At 41.9% G+C, this 8199-nt stretch overlaps 1 protein-coding gene across 1 annotated transcript in view; it reads right to left on the minus strand.

The window, feature by feature from the left end:
• Positions 1-7983, minus strand: part of Ppm1k (protein phosphatase, Mg2+/Mn2+ dependent, 1K) — a 27030-nt gene extending 19047 nt beyond the window's left edge. The window contains exon 1 of the mRNA XM_013029826.1: positions 7826-7983. The gene's annotated coding sequence lies outside the window, so the exon portion shown is untranslated. The remainder of the gene's footprint in view (positions 1-7825) is intronic.
• Positions 7984-8199: the final 216 nt, after the last annotated feature.

An 8199-nucleotide genomic window follows, 5' to 3' on the forward strand; every position in this document is an offset into this window, starting at 1 on the left:
CGATTCCTCAGCACCACATAAGCAAAAAGAAAAAAGCCGGAAGTGGCGCTGTGGCTCAAGTGGCAGAGAGCTAGCCTTGAGCTGAAGAGCTGAGGGACAGCCTCCAGGCCAGAGTTCAGGCCCCACGACCGGACCCAAAAACAAAAACAATAAACAAAAACAAAACCACAAAAACCTAGTCTCTGGCTTCCTGCCTGGCCATATGAACTCTTGCATCCACACCATCTATCATGGGGTCCACACCAAGGCCTACACCTTACTTTTGAACTGATAGGAGCTAAACCGGACTTCTTTTTTAGAAGTTGGACAGATTCACATACTTTGTTACAATCACAGAAAACAGACTAATACAAAGGTCAGGTTTTATTCAGCAAACATAACAGTATGTCAAATGCAAGTAATACTTCTGAAGGAATTTCAAACTATAATACAATCTAGCAAGAAACAGCAATAGTAACTATTGGTATTGATAATTCCCAAGGCTTTCTACTGTATGGAAAAAAGAAACAATTTTACATAAATGTGTTTGTTAGAGAACACAGGAATTTTTGTCTTGTTTTTTCTTTCTTGCTGTTCTTTTTAACATATCTAAAATGTACTATGTGATTTTTTTTTTGTTTCTCTTGTATGTTCTCCCCCCATGGTATAACACCTGTTTTCATTGTATTTTATGCTGGTGCCTTGCAGCTTTTATATACATTTTTCTAATTTGGGGAGGGGAAGGGAAATAACAAAATGCTGAAACAAGGATACAGACTCATTGTAACAATGAGATGTACAAGACACTGTGTTGAAAACGAACTTTACAACTTGGTAAGGGGAAGGGGGACTTGGGGAGGTAGGAAGGAATAGTAGGGGAAAAACAAAGGAGGAGGTAACAATGCTTGATAGGAAAATACTCATTACCATACCCATTAACTGTAACCCCTCTGTATATGATTTTTACAATTAAAAAAAAACACACAAAAAAATAAAATACAGGAACTGGGCTGGGAATGTGGCTTCGTAATAGAGTGCTTGCCTAGCATGCATGAAGCCCTGGGTTCGATTCATCAGTCCCCCATAAACCGAAAAAGCTGGAAGTGGCACTGTGGCTCAGTGGTAGATTGCTAGACTTGAGCAAAAGAAGCAGGAAAGGAAACACAGGAATGAACAAAGTACTATTCTTCTCACTTCAGTCTGAAAAGATTAATGCCCAATGGACTACTTGGCAGTTATGAACCTTTAAGGAATAGTTATAGAATTTTAAATAAAGAAGGAAAAAAAGAATAGTTACAGAATTACAAGCAAATATTAAACTTTTCTGCACCTCCTCTAAAATATTCTTGCTCTTTCTCTCTCCCTCTTGCCCCTTTACCCTTTGAAAAATGAAATAAATGATCAAATGCATTGACATTCTCAGCAGAGAATAGACAGTTCAAATATTATTTTAAAATAGGAAAATAAATGTGGACAGGTTCTTTGAGCTTGTATAGACTAACACAAATCATCAACTAGTCTCTTGCCTTATATATTATCTGCACAATCACCTTATAAAGTTAGTAGAACATATTTACTTGAAAACACATTATTGAACAGAGATTAAATCTGAATGAGATGCACAGTAGGCTTATGAATACTACATACACACTAGGTCATCATCACAGAAGTAGGTTCCATTGGCAATGTAGTGGACTCTTGGTTTCAGTGCATATCTGCTCCAGTGTTGTACTAAAGGTGTTTGAGTAATTTTTCCTGCAACACTACCCAACTTCTACTAAAGATGTGTTAACTCTCCACAAATCTACAACGTTCACTTCATCAAGTGTGTCAAGTACATTCACTCTTACCTTGCTTGGGGCATTGTTTGCTTGTTGGCAGACAGGCTGCATTTCAGCAATGTTTGGGACAAGCAGATCATACAACTTGGCAGATCATGCAACTATTTATACATAACAGTTGATGGGGTAGGGCTGGCAGCTTGTCCATAGCAATTGTGTAAGTTCTGCTCAAGAATTTACCATTTTTGTTTTCCAAAATTTCTTTTGTTTAAGAAAAAAAGACTACTTGATCAAAACAGCACATAATAAATTCATGACTAGCTGGGCACTGGTGGCTCATGCCTGTAATCCAGGCTACTCAGGAGGCTGAGATCTGAGGATTGCGGTTTGAAGCCAGCCCAGTCATGACAGTTCTTGAGACTCTTATCTCCAATTAGCCATCAGAAAATCGGAAATGGCAATATGGCTCAAAGTAATACAGCATTAGCCTTGAGCATAGGGACAGTGCCCAGGTCCAGAGTTCAAGCCCCACAACCAACAAAATAAAAAAGCAAATAAATTCATGACTAAGGTAAGTTTATTGCAAAACTAAACCATACTGGAGCAGGTATGATGATGAACATTGGAATCCCAGCTACCCAGGAGGTAGAGGCAGGAGAATTCCCCCCAGTGCAAGGGCATCCTGAGAAAAACTTAGTGAGATCCTTCCTCAAAAACAAACTGGGAGCTAGGTCTTTCTCAAGCTTGCAATCCTAGCTACTTGGGAGGCTAAGATCTGAGGATGGAGGTTCAAAGCTGTCTCAGGCAGGAAAGTCTGTGAGGCTCTAATCTCTAATAAACCTCCAAAAAGTCAGAAGTGGAGCTGTGGCTCAAGTAGTAGAGAACTGGCCTTGAGCAGAAAAGATCAGTTACAGCTCCCAGGCCCTGAGTTCAAGGCCCAGAATTGGCACACACGCGCGCGCAGACACACACACACACACACACAGCCAACAAACAATAACAAAAAAAACCCCATCAAGCTGAGGACTGGTATATGCTTGCAATCTATCACAGTGACTTGGAAGGTGAGGGTAGGCAGATGGTAATCTGAGGCAATCATGATCACAATCATAAAGTCCTATCTAAAACATACTAAGAAGCCAGGGAGCTGAGAGTGTGCCTAACAAATAAAAGCTAGGCCCTGAGTTCAATCCCTAGTATAGAAAATAGATAAATGTAAATAAATAAACTAAATCATACTAATTTCTTCCAGATTCCTGAGGGAATCATTCAAAAGCAACTTGTGTTCCTAAGCTAAATAAAAATGTTAAATATGTACATAGGCTGAAACTGGAGCTCAGAGGTCGATTACCTGTACTTAATATGCAGAAGGCCCTGAGTTCAATATTCAGCTGGCACATACACACATATCAATACAAAGAATAAATATAACAATAGAACCAAAACCAACACCAGAAATGAAAAACAGACAACAAAAACAAAAACAATTTCCCTGTACATCAAGAATTCCCACCATAGCTTATAATAGCAAGAGACATCACAACATGGTAAAGACTATGCACTGAATAGCAGGCTAGGGCAATAGGTTGTTTTTTTGTCAAGGTGATGTATAGAGGGGTAACTAAGGTAATAAGTACATTTCTTGTCAAACATGTTACCCCTTCCCTCATTTTTCTCCTACTTCCCCTCCCCCTTTCACCCCTCCCCCCCAAGTTGGACAGATCATTTCCAATGGCAATAGATTTTGAGATGTGAAACCAACACAAACCTTTAAAACATGATAAAAGCTATTAATAATCTCTGTAACAGAAATAGGTGGAGAACAAATTGGCAAACACCTCAGAATTCTCTTTTATTGTCAGTTCAGCAAATATGTTGATCTCTGTAAATCAATAGGTAGAGAAAAAGCAGACACTTCAGAATTCTCTTTTAGTGCCAGCTCAGCAAATATGAGTTGGGACTAGTTTATCATTCTGCCAACTAGGCAGCACAGTTACTCCACAGCCTTTTGAGTAGACAGGGGAGAATTACTTCACTCTTTCAGCAAGAAATTAAGGCTAGTTTATTTTTATAAACTGTTGTAAAACATATTCAAAGTTGGGAAGTCAAGTCATCCTTCAGTCCTCCGAAAACACAAAAATATGTCAGTAAAAGCTAAGTGTATGAGCCAAGCATGGTAGCGTATGCCTATAATCCTTGCTACTTAGGACGCACAGACAGGGAAGGCATCTGAGGCAAAAAGTGCCAGAGAGTCCGTCTCAACCAATAAAAGCTGGGTGTGGTGATTCACACTTGTCATCCCAGCTATTTGGGAATCTTAATCAGGAGGACTGTGATTCAGGCTAGCTCAGGTATAAATGTGAGACCCTATTTCAAAAATAACAAAATCAAAAAGGGCTGAGGGCATGGAACAAACAGTAGAATGCTTGCCTAGCAAGCATAAAGCCCTGAGTTCAAACTCCAAATAATGCAAAAAAAAAAAGAAAAAGAAAAAAGAAAACAAAAGGTTAAATGAGTGGAAAGTATAAACACAAACCATACTTATATGCTACTAGTAAAAAATAAATGTGTGTGTGTGTGTATGTGTGTGTGTGTGTGTGTATGCGTGCACGCGCGTGCGTGCATGCGTGCTAGGACTTGAATTCAGGCCTGGCTGCTGTCCCTCACCTCTTCAGCTCAAGGCTGGCAGTTGACCACTTGAGCCACAGCTCTACTTTTGGCTCCTTTATTTTTCTTTTTTGGGTGGGGGGGGGTGAGGTAGTGGTTACCTGCAGATAAGATTCTCACACACTTTATGGCCATGTGGCTTCAAACTGCAATCCTCTGAATCCTCAGATCTCAGGCTACTGAGTAGCTAGGATTATAGACCTGAGCCATCAGCAGCTGGCTCAAAATAAACTTTTAAGACAATAAAGAAAAATAACTAGAGTAGAATTCTACCGATTTCACATAGACTGATTCATATGATAAATCTAAAGTACATTGATAGTCATAAACAAAAGTGGAAAAATATACAATCTCTTAGTACAAGTAGTTGAACCCAGGGTTTGCACTTGCTAGAAGGGCTATTTACCACTTGAGCCACGCCCATATACCTTTTTGTTTGTTTGTTTTTTGTCAGTTGTGGGACTTGAACTCTGGGCCTGGGCGCTGTCCCTCAGCTCTTAAACTCAAGGTTAGCGCTCTACCACTTGAGCCACAGTGCCATTTCTGTTTTTCTGAGTGGTTTATTGGAGATCAGAGTCTCATGGAGTTCCCTGTCTGGGCTGGCTTTGAAACGTGATCCTCAGATTTCAGCCTCTGGTATAGCTAGGATTACAGGCCTGAGCCACCAGCGCCCTGCTTGTTTTCTTAGTTTTTAAAGAGGGTCTCCTGGGAATTCCTTGGCCACCCTGAACTTACATCCACCAGTTATATGTCTCATGTAGCTAGGATGACAAGCATATACTACCTCATCCAGGTATTGACTGAGATGAGGACTTGAGTTTATGCATGGGCTGACCTAAAACTAAGATCCTCCTGTTCTCAAGCCTTCAAGAGGCTAGGATTCCCAAGAAGGTAGCAGTATCGGCATAAATCACTTGCAACCAGAACTTAGGGTAAACTTTTGAAGTACCCACTTAATTCAAAAATACAAGGGAATGGTGGTTAAAAAAAAAAAAGAAAACAGCTACAAATATAGATACAAAATTGCTATGTCAATTTTATTATTTCCTTGCACTGCAGTTGTATATTCCCTCAATGTGTGACTATGAGAGCATAATCCCTGGCAGGATTTAGCACTGGGAATTTTGAGTTAAAACTGCTTTTGAATTTTGAAAAAAAAAAAAAGCCAGAGGGCACTTTGCTATTATTACAGTAAGCACACAGCAAAACTAAGCAGGAATTATAAAGATTAGCATTAATGATACGGTTTATATTCTCCTTGTAATATATTTTAAATGACTATTTTTTATGGTATTAAGTGACACTCAGATGTCTTTCTATAATAGAAACACAAGGTTACTTACAATTTGCTTAAAAGAAACATACCTTAACCAAATATGTAATATGCTTTAACCAAACATTTCTTTGTCAACCGTAAGGAAATAAAGCCTAAAATAGTATACAAACTTTTGAAATGTATTTCAGCAAATTTGGACCCTAATCCTTATCAGTTCCCAGCAAAAAGAAAGAAATGTATAAATCTACTTAAGAAAAAAATAAAATAACAAACTTGATATAATCATATGTTTGATCTATGAATTCAGAAGAGGCCACACATCAATAATTCCAACTCAGGAAACTGAATCTGGACTCCATTATCTAGATTCTATCTCAACAAAGGATTTCCTTTTTATTCTTTTAAAAATTTTTTACTTTTGGCTGGTCCTGGGGCTTGAACTCAGGGCCTCAGTGCTGTCCTTGAGAGTTTCATTCAAGGCTAGCATTCTACCACTAGAGCTACAGCTCCATTTCTGGCTGTTTCGGTGATTAATTGGAGATAAGAGTCTCAAAGACTTTCCTGCCTGGCTGCCTTTGAACTGTGAGCCTCAGATCTCAGCCTCCTGAGTAGCTAGGATTACAGGCTTGAACCACAGGTGCCTGGGTAAGAATTTTCTTTTATAGTCTATGCAACATCATCTACATCTCCTTTCCTTTTACCTTATATTCTGGTGAAAGGAGGTGCCTGGGTGATCTAAGATTCCAAGAAAATATTTGCAAGAACTCACAATTCTTAGATCGGAACTGAGACATTTTCTTAATTTATGACACTGGAGCATTTGTTTCCAATGTCCCCAGTCTTCAATAGATATCGCCTTTCTTCTTCCTACTATGAGAGTGTAGTCAGAACACTTCGAGCCTTTGCTATGGTGTGTGTGTGTGTGTGTGTGTGTGTGTGTGTGTGTGTGTATGCGCGTGTGTGTGCGTGTGCTGGGACTTGAACTCAGGGCCTCGGCCCTATGCCTTAGCTTTTTTCACTCAAAGCTGGTGCTCTACCACTTGAGCCACACCTCCACTTCCAGCTTTTTACCCTTCAGGCCTTTTCTGGCTGGGCTGGCTTCGAATCACGAACTTCATTCACATCCCAGCCTCCTGAGTAGGTAGGATTGTGGGCATCCTGCCACTTGTCTCGTTGCTATTTTTCAGTATCTTTATGATTTGCCATAAAAACCTCCTTTCTTCTGCCTGCCCCGGGGAAAGATTGTAAAGAACCCACCAGACCCTAGCTGATCATGTCCAGTTAGAAGCTCAGAATGGCTAGAGAGCTCTTAGTGACCCCCCCCCCCCCAATTCCCTGGCTGTTTCCACTTGGGAATCTCAATTATGCCATCTGTGAATTCTCTCATCGCAACAGCAGCTGCGAAGAAAGGACTTCAGACCCAGTGCTGGGCTCACAAAGCAAAACCCAAGGCCTGTGACCCAAAGCTAACTGCGCCGGTCTGCATCCTCGGTCCACTGATCTCTCCTAGAAAGCTCGCCATTCCGGATGCCTGTGCTCAGTTCAGTAACCACAAGGCAGGACAACACCTTCGTGTGGCATGCTGGCAGCCCCGCAGGTCGTTGGGTCCCTGCCCCCAGCCTCCCTACTCCCTATTCCCAGGTGTACAGATACTGGCCACGTCTGCCGCCACCCCTGTGGCGGGGAGGTATGGATGCCTACAGCATCCTAGTCTCCCCGAATTTGGAGAGGGCGCCCATGGGGCCTCCCTAGGAGGAAACTAGGGCGCCCACCCTCCTGGCTTCCTCGTCCCTGCCTCCGACCTCCCCAGCCACCCCACCTGCCCGTGCTTCGCCAGCCAGACTTGCAGCTCGGGGTCAAGTTCAAGGCCAAACTATGCCATGGTAGAAGCAGCCCGGGTGGGCCTCGAGAAGCTGCTCTGGATCTTGAAATGGAAAGAGAGCAGAGAGCGCTGCACAGGTTTTGCAGAGAGCTGGGGTGTGCAGTGGCTTCTAAAGAGGAAGCTGCAGACATTTATTTCTCTCTCCGCTTTCTCGGAATCCTCCTCCCTTGATTCTCCATTGCCTCCAATAAATATCCTTAGAAAGGCCGAGAAAAAATGAATCGTAGTCTAGGCTCTTACCTTGTGATGGCTGTTTCTGGAAATATTTTAATTAGCTAACGGAAAGAGAGGAAGGGCTCTCGGTTGGTAAATGAGATTGCCTTGACTTCGATCTCTGAAGAAAGCAATCCGCAGCCACAACCTCGTCTCTGGAAGATTGTGGAGAATTTCTCAACCGTAGTCGGCCAGATGGAGAGGGGAAAATCAGTTCCCGTTGATTGACAGCAGCTCTGCCCAATCAGTGCTCGACAAGGTGGCGCGCCCATCTTCCACTGAAACCAATCACAGATGCCGAAGGGAGCGAGCCTCTCGTTTTGCCATTTGGGTCTGTCTATACTTTCAGTTGCTCACGGCAGACTGACGTCAATGTGAACCAATAGCGGCTGGCTGTGGCG

Source organism: Dipodomys ordii, unplaced genomic scaffold (genome assembly GCF_000151885.1).
Source record: "Dipodomys ordii isolate 6190 unplaced genomic scaffold, Dord_2.0 Scaffold123, whole genome shotgun sequence".
In the NCBI taxonomy this organism is placed as follows: domain Eukaryota; kingdom Metazoa; phylum Chordata; class Mammalia; order Rodentia; family Heteromyidae; genus Dipodomys; species Dipodomys ordii.